The 17,045-nt window shown below is 32.0% G+C and overlaps 1 non-coding gene across 1 annotated transcript; it reads right to left on the bottom strand.

The window, feature by feature from the left end:
- Positions 1–2,099: 2,099 nt before the first annotated feature.
- LOC110996499 lies at positions 2,100–3,297 on the bottom strand. The gene is made up of 2 exons (XR_006750354.1): positions 3,141–3,297; positions 2,100–2,187 (listed from the first exon to the last, which is right to left on the bottom strand). It is a non-coding gene; the product is annotated as an uncharacterized LOC110996499 (transcript).
- Positions 3,298–17,045: the final 13,748 nt, after the last annotated feature.

Genomic DNA, 17,045 nt, shown 5'->3' with positions numbered 1-17,045 from the left:
GTGCGAAGCCGGGTTCGATCTCGAACCTATGACTCAGGGAGTCTCACGCTGAAGCCACACTAATCTGCTTTTAGATTATTACGTCTTTTAAACATCTCAAAGAGTCAGTTCCTAACAATATCCTCTGTCAATAATTTAATCCAACATTAGTATATGTCATCACGTTTGAAATGAATTTGGATCGAAATGTACTCTATAACTGCCGATAGGAATAGCTTATATTTTAATTTTGACTTTTGTTACGCGGTCTCAAGGTTGCGACATCAGTTATACCGATATGATAACTTCTCGTATATCGGAGGTGCATATCGAATGTTCCTTGTCAATTTGCCTTGTTCACAAACATCTTTCAGAATACTGCATACATTTATTTTACGACTCCGGCTTATACGAACCTATTTCTGAATAATCCAGTCGCTGTTGTTGAGTTTTATTACTCAATATAATGCTATAAAATGTGGTCACAAAAGGATATTCAAATATAGTATATAAAACCTTGAAATATGAGATTACATCATGTTTATTATAGATTTTTAAGTATAATTCGTCCTTTTCTCTGACATTGTGTTTGCTGTTTAAATAGGACAAAAACAATGTTTAGTTAAAAGGATATATATGACTGAATTTTTAGCTTGAAGTGGAAGATTGCAGGATTTGTCTTAATGATCTCAGTTTTTTGTCCAAAATAAATCTTAGAAATAGTAATATACAGTCTATGTTTTTATCTGACATTTGTAACAATTACATTGTATGTAAAGGGACACTGCCACAAGGACTAAAAGTATTACTATGTTGATTAAGAAAATTGTAGAAACTGTATGTTTTTCAAAGCTAACTTCGTTATTCAATAAAAGTACACCAGCCTTTTCTGAAAGGCTTTTTTGTCTCTTACAGTGTAAGTATAGTACGTATAGTGATGAAAAGAGATAGATGAGAACTTCAGTCCAAAAGATGTAATTCGATTGATGTATTTGAATAAGGGCAAATTAAAGGCATTAAACTTAATAATACCTACATATGAACCAAAAAATTAATTTATTTTGTTGGGTATTAAATATAAATTTAAAGAGATAAAGAGTATTTTATTGGTGTACTGTACAAAAATTGGTTATCAATTTTACTTTCCATTAAACTTTTATATTATTATCATTATTTATTATTTTAGACATTATAAAAGTGCTTTATCAAATTAGGATCTAGGTGCGACTTTGGTGCAGACACCCTTCAGACATTTGAGTGGTTCACGACAAACTGCTGATGGAGTTTCTCCTAACTCCTTGCTGTAAGTCTTGCAGGCGGCTCCTTCAGCTGAAAAAACAAATAGTTTTATGTATATTAACTTGGTTTGGCCTTAATATGATGAATAAGCCTACCTTTTTAGAAGCTACATAAATATTTATTTTTATAGAAAAGGGGGCAAACGGGCTGGAGGCTCATCTGAGGTTAAGTGATACCGCCGCCCATGAACATGCTCAATGCCCAAGGTCTCGCAAGTGCGTTGCCTTTTAAAAGTAAGCTTAAGTACACTCCATAAAAACCTTTCTCAGAGTTCGTAGAATAAATTTAAAAACAACTGGTATTGTTTCATCCTTCTTAGAGTTTTGTACTTCATATTTTGCGATTCGTTTTGATTTATGTTCATTTATAAATAAATATAGCTTTCGTCACTCAATCTAACAATGTAATGGTAAAAGCAGTTTTGAAATAAACGCTTGTTTAAAAATTTATACAATATACGTCTCGTAATCTCGTGTGATGAATGTCCACATTATGTGTCCAACACACGGGGAGAAACATACTCGAGGAACCTTCGAGAAGGACCCTTGACAAACCACTGACTAGCCCCAGTGGTGAAGAAAAAGTATATATCCTTAGCGGTTCGAATAAGTTGTTAGTCAGTCAACGTAATGATGTAGCCATAGATGTCGCTACATCGAATACTGAAATTTCAAGTTAATATACTGTTTTATAGGTATGTATATCTTACATAATAAAGTAACGCAGGCCGGGCAGCAAGCACATTTGCCAGCGTGGTTGGCTCGGTACAACGCAGGCGTTTTACAGGCTTTTGCGCTGATTTTCGACGTGCATGGGTTTTCTTTGCAGTAGCTTGAACCGCAGACTAGGTCTCCGTAGGCGAGGCTAATGGCACACGCCAGAACTAACAGCACCAATGTGACCTTCATTCTGTAATAAATATTGAAATTTCTGTTGTATTAGGTGTGTGAATTTTTTATATATTCGCGATAGGTTTAAGTTCTAGCACAAGTGGGAACTGTAATAACAAGTTATTCAAATAAAATAATTAAGTATATAAAAGACTTATGAGTTCCATATTTAAAAAAACAATAATTAAATAAAGAAATAAATAAATAAAGAACCTTTAATGGTTACACAAATTCTTATTGATAAATAAAAACTAAATTATACAGTTTTATCTATTCCAAGCATGTCTCTTTTTGTCTCACTGTAGACTGAATTTGACCGAAAGAGGCGAATATTGTTAATTTTTTTTTAAGAATTTATTTTTTGTTGATATATCGATGGGATTAGTATAATCCTGTACATTAGCTGGCGTTCGTAATCAAAGACAATTGCTGTAAAGATTACTACTACTGAGAGGCTGTATGTGACCAACACAAGTCAATTTATCTATAGGAAACGCAATTGCCACCGATAATAAGAATACATGTATACGGAGAAATGATAACATTATTGGTTAAAGTTCACAGTTGATAACTGATTGCAGTTGTATATAAAAAAAATATATTACTAAAAACTCCCTGTTTTAAAAGCGTCATTCTTCATTTTTCTTTTAGAAAAAAAAACTCTTTGATGTTTCCGTATCTTGTACTGAAGTATGTAAGTACCAGTATTGTATGCAGTCTTTGCAGATTTTTATTTATATTGACACATTTTGAATATCAAATTACTAATCCAGTAGAATTAAGTTAATTTGAAAAATATATAAAAATCAAATCTCTTATAGTTAAGATTTATGACTCAAACAACTATCTTAAAACTTAGTCTAAATATATCCATTTTAATTCTATTAAAAAATGAGTTAGTAACATTGTTCCCACTTTAACCTTTAAGATGCTTGCTGGTAAAAATATAAAAATATTGAAGTGCCCGCTTACCTTTTAAGATGAGTTTGCAGCAAGAACGTAAAAATGAATGCCAAGAAAGCATGATGATGTATGTAATTATACAAGGAACTTACGATAACCTCCATCCATTTGCAAAGATAATAATGTATAATCTCGAATTTCTTAAGAAATACTTGTTATTGTTTAATTTTTTAATTTCATTTACACGTGTAATTAAAATTTCAAATAGACATAGACATATTATTTATTACAAACAAAACACACAAATAAACACACAAAATAACAATAATCAAAAAGAAAAAAAAAATTAAAGATATAATGAGAGGTATATAATTTTTTTTGCCTTTTCCCATTCGGTTCGTCTCAAGCATGTAAGGCGTGTGTGCTGACTGTAAATGACACTGGTTCAGCATTATGCTGAGGAGCAGAAAGTTCCACAGCACTGGTCATTCTGCCAGAGACCTCATCAGCTAGTTTGCGCCTCCGAATAAAAAAAAATACGAACATAAAATAAATTTCAAATATTTTCATCAACATTCTACAGTTAGGATATGGTTAGTTTGTACATTGCATGCAAACAAATGGAGGTAATAAATCACGCGTAATGGAGATAAAAATATATTAATTGCTTTGGGAATTGAAGCATAGAATCACGTTGAACACTGACAACAAAGTTCAAATTACTCAGTAAAATTTGGTTTTGATACATTTATAAAATTTTCATGTTTCGTTAGTTTGAAAACCAGAAAACGTACAAAATGAAATTTACATTCAACTTACGAAAAGCTTTCTCGGTTTAGTTCCGAACCAGAAACAATTATTGTTTTACCGGAAATCGAACCCTACTTACTGCCCTACATGGGTCAAAAGTCAGTACGAAGATATATATCTATACTAATATTATAAAGAGGAAAGGTTTGATTTTTTGTTTGTTTGTATGAATTGAATAGGCTCCGAAACTACTTGGCAGATTTGAAAAATTCTTTCACTGTTGGAAAGCTACATCATTCCTGAGTGACATAGGCTATATTTCATTTTCAAAAAAAATAGGCATCCTTACTAAAATTACGATAACATTAACATTTGTTTATTATTTGATACAATTCTAACAGATGGCGCTGAGTTAAAGGTAGTTTATAATATCATAAATGGAAAAGCAATTAGATATTTTTTTACCTTAAAATAAACTTTATTCTATGTAAACGAAGTCGTGGGCATCGACTAGTTGATTTATATACATCTATATATACATTTTTAATCTAAGTGTCTATTTAATTTTCTTCTTGTTTGTATCTTTTTTAATTATCCAGTTTTAATTATGATTATAATTAATATGAAGGTTAATTATATTGTAAATTCGTGTATTAAAAATAAATACCTTATTATATCGTCTAGAATTTTGTTAAAAACATTAATATTTAAATTCTTTTAACAGTTTTATATCGGATATAAGGTAAATATTTTACGCCTGATAAAAACAAAATAATGCTGGCCTGTATAAAAGCAAGAATGTTTATTTCTATGGGAAGTAGCTGTTATATAGAAAAGTCCAATTATTTTAATAGCATAGCTACGAGAATTCTTTCCAGCAACAATATATTCTAGACCAGTGAAAGGTTGTATTAACAAAGAACACTGCCTTTACTAGCAGTTAGTTTTCATTCATTTATATATTTAAAGCGAGAAGTAGTTATAACGAGGTGCTATCATGCCACAGAGAAAAATGAATATATTAGTTATATTGTTAAACAACTCATTAGTCATCACTCATATAACATACAACTTACATGCTCTTTGGTTACAAGACCCTTATCAATAACATCAAATCAAATCAAATCAAAAATCATTTATTCATATAGGTAACATAATGAACGTCAAAAAACAGAAATATACATTAAATGCCATATACATAGCCCAAGGTTGTTTGCGATGGGCCATAACCATTCTGGTGCACAGAGCCCCGTTAACTACTAATCAGTTTCCTGCGGTTCCAGTCCAACACTTTCCTAATCCACTCTACAGTTTTGGGGACAATGTTATTCTTTCGCAATGCATTTACATCAGGTTGTATGGAGTGTACCCAGTAATGTATCCAACTTTGTTTGTGTAGGGTATAACCACACTCACAGAAGCACCATTTACGTGTGTCTTGCGCACCCTAAATATTACACATAGCTTGTGAGACAGATGTATTTAGTTGCACACTGGCTGAATTCACAAGAATTGAGCCAGTGTGGTGTGTTATGGTTGTAATGGTAATAGTTTAAGTTTTTATTTGTTATATTTATATTATGTTTTTAGATTGTTAAGTTACTGTAAAAATAGAAAAAAGTAAAATAAAATAAATGAGTCGTTTAATAGTTTTTGATTGGTGAACGTCTTTGCCTACTGTTAATCAACAACGATCAGTGTTATCCAAGTACCGAAATATATGATTAATTCAAGACAAGACTCTCAAATATATGAAAAAGGTTTTATTTTCTGTATCGTATATAAAATTGAATAGAAAATAAATAAACAGAGCGACTCAATATACAAAAGCGGATCTTCAGATAGGTCAAGGGTCAGGAAAGGATTCACGTAGATGGCACACATCCGTTCTCACTTGGCTTGTTTGGGAACCCTAGGAAACGGTTTTTGTATATATTTTAATGAGGTCAAATAATAAAAATTCCCTAATTGCCACTTCATACAAAGTAATGAACTCTTTTGTCTCTTGTGATAAACGCGATAGAAAGACAGAGTTTTTTTAGTAAAAGCTATGGAATTACAAAGTTGCGCGCAATATAATTTTATGTTATATAATTGGTCTTAGTATATAAGTTTAAAATTTGTTCGACTTCCTGGTGAACAGGTAAACTATGTCACTTCTGTATTGTATTTTTAATGTATGTATACAATAATAATAAATATTAGAAAAGCTTTGTTAAATGCCCCCATTTTTGGATTTTTTAGACGATGTTAAGGAGTTAAGTTATGACTTGGTTATTTTTAATTTAAATAAAGTAAAAAAGTTTGTATGATTTTTGAAAATGTATTTTTATATAAGTATCACGGTATAGTTTATTCATGAATAAATGTAGTTTTATAGTAATTTAAATTGGTTTTGAAGCTATTATGAGAAAATAGTCTCATTCAGCATTTGATTAAGAAAAGTACTTGAGTCCGCAATTCGTTTCTTTGTATGAAACATTATATTTTATATGTCTACACTTTTAGTACAATTACCGCAGAATGGACATTTACGGACATAATAGCACTTGAACCAACAAAAGCTTCGCTAACTTTCAAATTTATAAAGCTATAATGGTCATAACTTCTACTGAAAGGAACGCAATTAACGTAATTAATTCCTTTTTATATATATAAAAGGTGCATTCATTTACAAAGCGTTTTAGTTTCGGAAAACTTTAATTCTACAAAGGCTTTTATAATCTATCGCAGTAAACTTAATATTTACGTAACAGTAGTGAAAAAACTTGTGCGAAGTTTCATTTTGTAGAAAAGTAGAAGAAAGATTTAATTGTGTTTGAAAGATGGAGTTCAGGGTGCTATCAAGACCTTGCCTTTAAGCTCTTTGGAAATACGATAAAAATGGATTTTATGTAGGTAACTATATCAAATAGATTGTTTAAATTATACTTGACATTTATTTAAATTTAAAGCTTTTCCTATCAAAGAGATTATATTTATCTTCGGCTTTTCTCTGTAAGTTTTTAAATCACACCAGTCCATCGTAGGCTTCACAAATGAATCACTCTTCTGAAATTCGAGAAGAGAAGCAGAGCAAATGGGGAATGGAGCTTTCCGATGCTGTGCTGTTCGAGTAGAGTAGGTACAGCAGATCACATTTCGACTTAAGAAGGGAATGATGATGAGGCCCATATTGTGAGTAGATTGTAAATTAATTAATATTAAGTAATAGTTATTGTATTCAGTGCCCTAACATTTGACGTCATCTAATCCGTAATACTATATTTTGTAACTTACAATTCCTCAAATGATATTCACGATATAATTATGAAAAATAATAAAACTTTGCTGAAACCTAAAAGTAAACCAAATACATAATAAATTGAAAAGATTGTATTATAAAAATATCGTTTCACCATAGCCCGAGCAGGTGGAATGAATAAACGCCGGCCGGCATAAATTTACAATACCATGCTTATACAAGCGAGGCCAGCCTTAAAATCTTAAAGAAGATTATTTCACAGCGACGACCCGACGCCCTAACAATTCATAAATAATGAATTCTCTGTTATTCTTGCTACAGATCGACGATTTAATATAGGTTTATTAATCAGCACAATAATCGCTATTCTACATTGTGTTTTACCATTGTAATGTTCTGTTATATAGTACTTTGATTCTCGGTAATGTTTTCAGGTGTTTTAAGATTTAAAGTTCTTAGAACCAATCGCCTTATAGGTCTTTCATTAGCCTATAGACCAGTGTTTACCAACCTATTTTGCCCAAAGCTGTACCTTACTCTTTCTAAAATTCTTATGTAACATACATAATTATTAATATCTAAAATTTAATTGCTCACTTAAAAAACTTTTATAATAGGTTTTAGGAAGAAATTGTTAACGAAACAGTAAGTACATTTTGAAACATATAATTAAAAACTGAAATTACAAATAATTATACTATATTAGATTACCAAGGAGTTCTAATATTTTAAAAAAGTTTTCACTAGCAATGTTACTAACTGGTCAGTTCCAAACATTTTCAATGTTATCCACGCATAATATATCAAAATAATTTTCTGTGTGAATTTTTTAACCGACTAATACGTATCTAGGCTAGTAAAACACCAATACAAATAACTTCAAATGACAAATAAGAACAATAAGGTTTCTAGACTCGGTTTTCTAGACTGATAATTGCTCCGTTGTGCGTCCTGGCTAATTTAATCAGTCTAGCTCCTTCCAGAAACGTAGAAGTCTCCTTGGCACTGCACAGGCTTCACGAAGCGACAGCACTACTCCGAAGATTTCTGCACGTTGTTTAGCCACAGCAATTCCAGGGCTACCTGGGTGAGTGATTCCTCTGCGCTGAAACAACCTCTACACATGGGGATGTCTGTCGCATAAGGACATAATATAATATATAATGAGTATCACTATATTTGCGTGTTGTTCTCACGAGTATGTAAGTGCGTGCTCCTATTTTACCATGCCTCCTGCTGATAGAGGAAAAATCTGTGATTTTAATTTATTTTATTATTATATATATAACATGGTGTAATGGTTGCAGCTCCTTACAAACTTTGTGTAAAAAAACTTGGCGATTAAAAAGAGTGGCGGATAGTTTATTGCCAGTTCTTCTCTTCCGTTCTACGCCCTTGATTTGAGAACTGGCAGTAAATGTAAAATTAGAATCATTTTCTTATCTTTTTTTGACGTTCATAAGTGTAAATTATGTTACCTATATGAATAAATTATTTTTGACTTTGACTTGACTACCGTCTGTTTCGACAAATATCTTCAATTATATAAAACGTATTTAATATCGTGTTCGGGAAGCATTTGATAGTGGTATCTGTGATATTAATCCTCCAACAGTCACGGCTCGTCACTTGTCGAGTTTTGCTCATTACCGTGACCGCAGCGCGTATCAATTTTCCATGAGTTAATAAACTTTGTTATTTGCTTTGCCGCAACAGAGGTGTTTTCGGTTTGGGAGTTCCTCCAAACTCGAAGAGTTCTCGCGTAAATTTAAATATAATTTAAACGTACAGTTCCTTCAAACTTTTGTTTGTTTATGGTTCAGAAGGTTAGTAGGGACACCCGGCGTGCAGCAAAATTTTAGTCATGGCAAAATACGTCATTAAATTTCCGAGCAACTAAGAGACTTTAGCCTAAATTTCACGTGACCTTTATTGTTTTCCAGTTGACCTTTATTTTTTAGTCCACAAATGTCAGATAAACGTAATGTATGGGAATAATATTTAGCTTTGAGTTTTAAATATTTTATACTAGCACTCTCTTTGTCATCTTGATAAAAACTACATCAGTCTACATAAAAATAAATTAATGGTATAAGTTGAAATCAATTCCAATGTATTACGACACTTTTGCATCATCTTTTTGTTACAATTGACTAACAAACTGTCTCCTGAGACTCGGTAGTTAGACTCTCATAACCAAAGAAATATTACGAAAATTCAAACAGCAAGCGTGAATCAAACAAAATGTTCTAAATCTTTTCGATATGATTCAACAGTGCCAGATGTATACTGTGTTAGTTTCAGTCAACATATTTACTCGTGAAATTACAAAAATTCAGGTAGTACCCTTATTTATAATATCATACGGAAAACCGCACTTCCCAAATAGATAGGGCCAGTAGTAACCAAAAAATTCCATATGAATAGAATTATTTGTGGCTAAAACATAAAGAAACATGTATCTCAGTAGGGGCAAAACGTATGTAAAACCCGTCGTGCTAGATATTTTAAGAAGAGGCCTCTCTCCAGCCGTGGACATCAACAGGCTGAGTGACTACGAACTTGTGAGTACAATTCATTACTTTAAACGATATATATTTTTATAAATAACTTTATATATTGTCATCTGTCCACGTTTAAAATCGATTATTTCGATATAAACGCTAATGATGCTTGAAGTCCACTTCATTGGTCAAGTTATACTGAATAGTATCGACAGTAGCAAAGGTCAGCATTAACATTTGAAAGACTTCGAAGAGCCAGGTTGAGAAAACGTTAAATTTATAAAAGTAAATTCTCATTGAATTTAATGTTTATACAATTTTTGATATTTCTGGGGATTGTGAGCTTAACTTATTTTATGCTTTACATTCACTAACATGTGAAAATATACTAATGTTTTTTTTTATGTTACAGGAGTCAGACGGGCAAGAGGCTCATCTGATGTTAAGAGAAACCATGGACACTCGCACTGTCAAAAGGCTCGCAAGCGCGCTGCCGGCCTTTTATAAATCGGTACGCTCTTTTATTGAAGGACCCTGAGTCGAATTGGTTCGGAAATACGTCAGTGGGCAGCTGGTTCCACTTAGTGCTGATGCGCGGCAGAAAATGCCTTAAGAATTATTTACTAATTATATATTAAAATAGTAAAATAAATACAGCACCAGTCAAAAACAGAAGACATATACGATTGAAATACAGCAATTATTTTTGGTAACAGTTACACTACACAAAAAGAAAATAAAATAATACAAAGAATGCATAATTAAAAAAAAGCAATGTTATACACAAATCTATTATTTATTGTCAGGCATGAAGCACTATTGGACGTATAATAATATAATAGTTTGTACTAGATTTCAAATAAAATTGTACCGACAGTTCGCGTATAATAAACATGGTTATAAATTTTACATATTAAAGTGATAAATTATTATGTTGTGTTAGGCGTAGGTTTTCTCTTCTTCGGTATATCGATAGCAGGATTTCGATTTAGACATGTTCAAATTAATCATATTTAACATTTATTGAGTTTCACGTAGTCGTTATTTATGGCATTTTTTAGCTCAAAATCCAGACACATCATGCGTGGTCACGTGACACGTCGGTCACAACCGTTTGAATTTAATCCTTATAAATTACATTTACACCAAACAATACTTGACAAGCAGCTTAATAGGCAACTGAACTGATGTGTGTAGGTTCGAGTGCTTCTTCTTCTTATTACACACTGTTCATAGAGTAGTTGTGATCGCTATGTAGTAGTGGTAATAGAATGGGCAGATGCGATGCGTTTCACGACGTTCCGCCATCGTTGCCTATTAGACGTTCGAGTGCTACCCGACTGAGATTCCTTTTTTTTATATAACAAGATTTAAACCCATGGATTCTCTGAACACCATAAAAAATTTAAGAATTACCTCACTCTTTACTTGAAGGACCCAAAGTCGAATTGTATCGGAAATACGTCAGTAGGCAGTTAATTTTACAACATGGAGATTTGCGCAAAAAGTGCCGTAAAAAACGTTCAGTTGTAGAACGGCGAACGTCGAGGTGATAGGGGTGGAATTTCAAATTCTGCCTCGTCTCAGCTGCTGGTATCACTCAGAACAACTCCTCTGGACTATTGTGCTATAAACGTAAAGCAGACTTTGTAAGGAAACTTGTCTGCACTTCAAAAATCAATGACGTGTGTCCAAAATCATGATCACATTATGTACTTAAAACATGAAATACAAAATTGTATCACATCCCATTCGGGTTCGGCGAAGTAAAGAAGAGAATAAATATAAATTTAACGATGTAGACACGTGCAAGGAAAACCTTTGGCATTTTCATCTGAAGCGGCTTCACTAATGGTCTTTTATATGATTTCTAATGGAATTTTGTATACTCTGACGTAATTGAATATCAATGTAACTGGCTATAATGAAAGTGGAGACGTCAAACTGAATTATGTTAAAGAAAAGCATTTTAGCATGGTTTTTCAAACATCACTGTTTTTACTGGATTTAAATATGGAATAGATTTAAATTTGGAAGGGTATTTGGTAAACCAATTTAATAAAAACGAATTAGTCGTACTACAACCTTTTTGGGTCTGGTCCTCAGATTTCTGTATCAGTTTCATTTGTTAGTCTTATAGCAAGCAATCAGCTTCCTGTGCCTGATACACGCCGTCAACAGTTTGGGTCTAAGGCCAGCCGGCAGTATCAAGATGTTTTCCTTTACCGTTCGAGTGAATGGAAACCCACAAAAAAAACAATTCCAAGACAAAAAAAAGTCCATTAGTGCACAGCAGGGAATCGAACCTATGACCTCAGGGATGATAGTCGCTCGCTAAAGGCACTAGGCCAACATGGCTCCTACCTTATACTTGTCCTATTTAATATATATAGGAAAATCTATAAATTTAAACGCTTTACAACTGTAGTACATTTAGCTTAACACTTCTATATTGTTTACCTCTTCCACAATTTTACCCTTTTGAGTGTATTATTCATAAGTGTAATATTGATTATCTAATCAAATATTTTACTAGAGCCACCAAGTGAAGGTTATAATTTCTTGTTCACTATCGAATAGAAGTCCCTCGCTGCGTTACTTTTTCAGTATAACATAGTTCTTTAACAAAATTATTATTATTAAATATATGAAGACATACTTAATTACCACCTTATTATCTGATACCTTCGAATTAAAACGACCGTTTGGTTGGAACATACATGTATACTGAAAGGTTTTTACTGTATTGCTATAAATAATCAAATTATTCTTCACTCGAGAGTGAGTGTATATAATATCATTGAAGTATAAATCGCAAATAAAACTCTAAAGGCACGTTTCAATCTTATTTATACGTCTACTGATAAGTTTTAACAATCTATCACGCCTAGTATACCTATACAGTTTAAAGTTGAACGACTCAGCTGAAAATGTCACGTACCGACCGTTACTTTAAATATGAACGATGTACGTGATTTAGTTTTATAAAGTTTAATCCGTTAAATCGTCTAAGAGAATGGCGGAAAGTTTCGTATTATCCTGATATTAAATGACTAAACTAAACCAAATGAAAACTGAAGATGAAAATGCACAAAGGTTTCCCGCACCCCAGAGAAGCTAATTTTCTGAGAGTATTCCGTGCTTTAATGTTTATAGCACATATAAAGGAAATGTCGTCGTCTGGAAGTCGAACCCACAACCTCGGAGTACATAAGAAATTTAAAGTACTTTTTCCATTAAAAAAAAAAATTCTTGCACTAGCCAATGCTGTATATTTTTCTCACTCAAGCTTTCTTAGTTTTATATTGTGTGGCGATTGCCTTAATCGTTGGCGTTACGCCCCGTAGGCATTCGTTAAATAGCAATTAATATATCATTAGTTCGTTTATACTCTAGTTGGACGCGAGTTATTAATATAGAGTAAAAATACAATTCTCTCAAGCATCCCGATGACTCAGGAACCGTAAATAGCTTATGTAACTCGGGCATAAAATCTTGTTTTTGATATTATTCTTAACAAACGTAGGTCATCGCCGCAGATTTCTGTATCTGTAACGTAATCCTTTGTTTCCTCTTATACGTAAGTATCAGCCGTCTGAGTTTAAAACACAAAATATTATGTACAAGATTTGGGTACTCTCTGACTGTAAGCAAAGCACACAAATAATCGAGTTATGTAAATGTTGTGATGTAAAAACCGCTCCGTTTTCGGTTCTACCGAACAGAAGCGAACAACAAATTCAGGTTGATTGCCCAGGTTCTACAGAACATCAGGCATAGCACCAATGGTCGATTACAAAGAACAACTTAAAACGTTGGTATAAAGTACAAGGCTCAAAAAATTCTTTCTGTTTAGTTTACTAACCAATACTAACACCGCAACTAAGAGTGTATTATAAATAATTATAATACTAAGGACCTGTTTCACAAAGTATGGATAATAATTTATGTGTATAATGTATGTGCATAGCTATTTGGTACTTTACCAAATAGCTATGCAATACATAAATTATTCGTAAGATAATTTTCCGAATAAGATACTTCACATTTCATGGCGAATAACGCTATCTGACGGTCGTGAAATACAAAAATACTGTTTATCCTATCAATAAGTAATATATAGCTTATTTGGAACTTATCCGGACATTGTGAAACAGACCCTAAATTTAAGTAAAACAACATATGGATATAATCTGAAATAAAGATTTAAGTCGACGTGTGGTAGATAATACTGGTGATACAGAAGTTGTTATTATAATTATAGTTGTCTGGAATTTAAAAAAAATATGTAGATTGCTACTCTCAAATCATTATATAGGTGAAAAATTTCATATTTTTTCTATTAAAATTAATTGACGAGTAACTCGTTAGATAATGGATGACTTCGTGTGTGATAAAAAACTCCTGCAATATTTTGTCCTCTTTACATCTCAAATGTTTATATTCCTCGGCGGGGTTGAATATGCAGAGTATACAGTAAAAACTCTTTTCTCGCTGAGTATATGTTCCATAAATATGACGCGAATACAGAAACCGTGAATACGTAATGGTAATTTACATGGGATTACGTTCCTAGGTGACAAAATAAAAAAAAACCAAGGAAATAAAATATCCATTTATTTGATTTAGGGCCTGTTTCACAATGTATGGATAAGGTACCAAATAGCTATGCAACACATAAATTATTCGAAAGATAAAAGTTCCAAATAAGATACTTCGCGTTTCATGACGAATAGCGCTATCTGATAGTCGTGAAACGCAAAAATACTGTTTATCCTACCAATATGTAATAAATAGCTTATTTGAAACTTATCCGGACATTGTGAAACAGACCCTTTATATAATTGAACATCTAATATGTGGCAGCATTTAAAAATATACTTTATTCATTGAGAATTACGTTTGCCTTCATTCTATTTATTACTCAAAAAACCGATCGCCAAGTCAAAGTTCAAGCCATTACAGCGGCGATATAATTTAACCACATATGCACTTCAGGTAAAGATATAATAAGGTCTTTTTACTTTTTTATTAATCCATTTTACGGCGTTTACAAAGTATATATGTACTGATTGGATCCGCGAATATAGGAATTATGTCGCAATTTTGCAATCCGCGAAAACCCGAAAGAAGGATGCGCAAATAAGGAGCTTTGACTGTATTTTGTACTCAATTGTTATATTTACCATTTATTACGGCGCCAGCTAATCACGTTTGGGAGCAAAGTAGCAAGGATGCATAGAGGAGGTAGCTAAACCAACGAATTTACAAGCAACGGCTTTAACTAAGTTAAATAATTTATATCAAATTATAGAGGAGATATCTCAGATATATTTTACAAGAGAGCTAATCAGGTCAAGCTTGTAAGTTTCCGTTGATTGCGAATAGAACTTCTTAATAGAAATCTCCCGCAATCAGTGCAATCGCTTATCGGAACATCTTATATCACTGTCGTTTCTAGATTAAAAATCAGTCCCGTAACCGATTATAATAAATTATTTGTGAATAAATAATAAGAATATTGGACGGCACTTGGGAATCCTACTTCCACACATGAAACCGAAATAAGGATAATGTGATACAATTTGTTATAATATATTTTATTATAAATTTACTGCAATAAAACCAATGGTGTTTACTGCAATAAAAACAAATGTAGTGGTTCACGACACGATCGGTACGTGGGTAACACTGAAAATGTTTCGAATTGGCCAGTTAGAAACATTGCTTATAAAAACTTTTTTGAATTTCAATTTTAGAACTCTTTGGTAACCGAATGTAGTATATTGCATTCATTTGTCATTTGTTTTTGTAAATTGGTGGCAAATCTAAACTCTTCTTATCTTAGATCACATACCTAATTAGAGTGTAGCGCCATGGTTGGGTTTATTTATGTTAAACCTATAATTTAATAACTTCTCAGTATGTACTATAGAGGCATCGTGTCTTTGTGAATCTAATCACTTTCTCTTTGAAAGCATTCATAGTAATCTTCAACTTCTGGGAAGGTAATAAAATCGCCACTGAATAATTCTCTTTTTATCAACACTGGTGAAAAACAACAGTATTGGAGCCAAAGATATAGGCAAATCTGTTTTAATATTTAAAATAACCTTGGTATTTCATTACCAGAATTTAAATTTGGAACTGAAATATTAAGTTCCTCAAAATTCAAGCCTACACCTTGTATCCTGATTATACAACTCCGATTTACTAAGCGACATATGTTAAACTTCGTATGTATAGCATCCGTAATTAGAATTAAGTTACAGTTGAACGTGATATTCAGAATTATAATAGCTGCAATTAAAAGGTCCTAGTGTTGTTAATTGCTGCAATTTAGGTTAATACCTTCTATCGTAACGTAATAAACTAATTTAAATTTTTTCAATTCCTATTTTTAGCATAACTTATGTTTACATATATTGTCGTACATATTAGATATAAGATTTTATAAAATTATCAGTAGATTTCGTAATATTATGTATGATGTTGTAGACTTAATAAATAAATAAATAAATAAATAATTACTTATTTTTTAATTATTACTGTAACATATCGCTACATAGTTTTGAATATTATTTAATATTCTGTTATTGATTAGTTTTACGTAAATTTATACAATAATGCATAGCAGTATGTCAAATACAACAAGTAAGTACAGATGGCATCAGTATGCAACTTTCATCTCCGTCAGCAGTTTCGATCTGCGGCTGTACACCAATGGATATAATATGTTTATTATAGTAATAATTAAAATAATTACAAAATAATAAAAAGTTAAAATTAAAACACATTTAAAAAGTTTGGTACCCGTAGCAGTTTCATTTTCACGCTGGCAGCGGTGTGTGGTGTGAGGAAATATTTGACGAAGCGGGAAGAGTTTGATTTAGTTTTAAACAGTAACACTCTAGTTTTTTCTTTTAAAAATTCTTTTGAAATTTAAAATTTCATTTTTATTAAGTTGTTGTTTCGTATATGTTATTCTATATTATCTGTTTTGGCTTCTTATATCGTCTATGTGTTTTTTTCATTATATATATATGTTAGCTGTAAGAATACTAATACTAAATAAATAAATAAAATAAGGAGCGCCTGTGCACTTGTACCCCACGGCCCAAAAGTCTCCACTCTAAAGGGAGCAAAATCGAATATATTATATTTAAACCGTTTATTTTTAATGATTTTTAGTGTCATAACTAGGATTTTTATAATCTTATACTAGCCTTGCACTCATTCTTTAATATAAATAAAACCGCCTGCGGAAGCTAGTTAAAAGCAAAGTTTGATTGCTTTTAGGTCCTTTTAAAACAATTTTCATGATATCGCTATAGAACAAAATCCAGGGAGGAAATCTGAGTTAAATTCGTAATATTATACAAAAAAACTTACTTTAAACTTACTAAAAAATATTAGGGAGCGGGCGTTATTTTTTTTATATTTTTTTTTATTTATTTATTGTATAAATAATCTTAA

This window comes from Pieris rapae, chromosome 7, assembly GCF_905147795.1.
Source record: "Pieris rapae chromosome 7, ilPieRapa1.1, whole genome shotgun sequence".
Taxonomy (NCBI): Eukaryota; Metazoa; Arthropoda; class Insecta; order Lepidoptera; family Pieridae; genus Pieris; species Pieris rapae.
The sequence above is the reverse complement of the archived record's forward strand: the minus strand, read 5'-3'. Positions and strand labels throughout refer to the sequence as shown.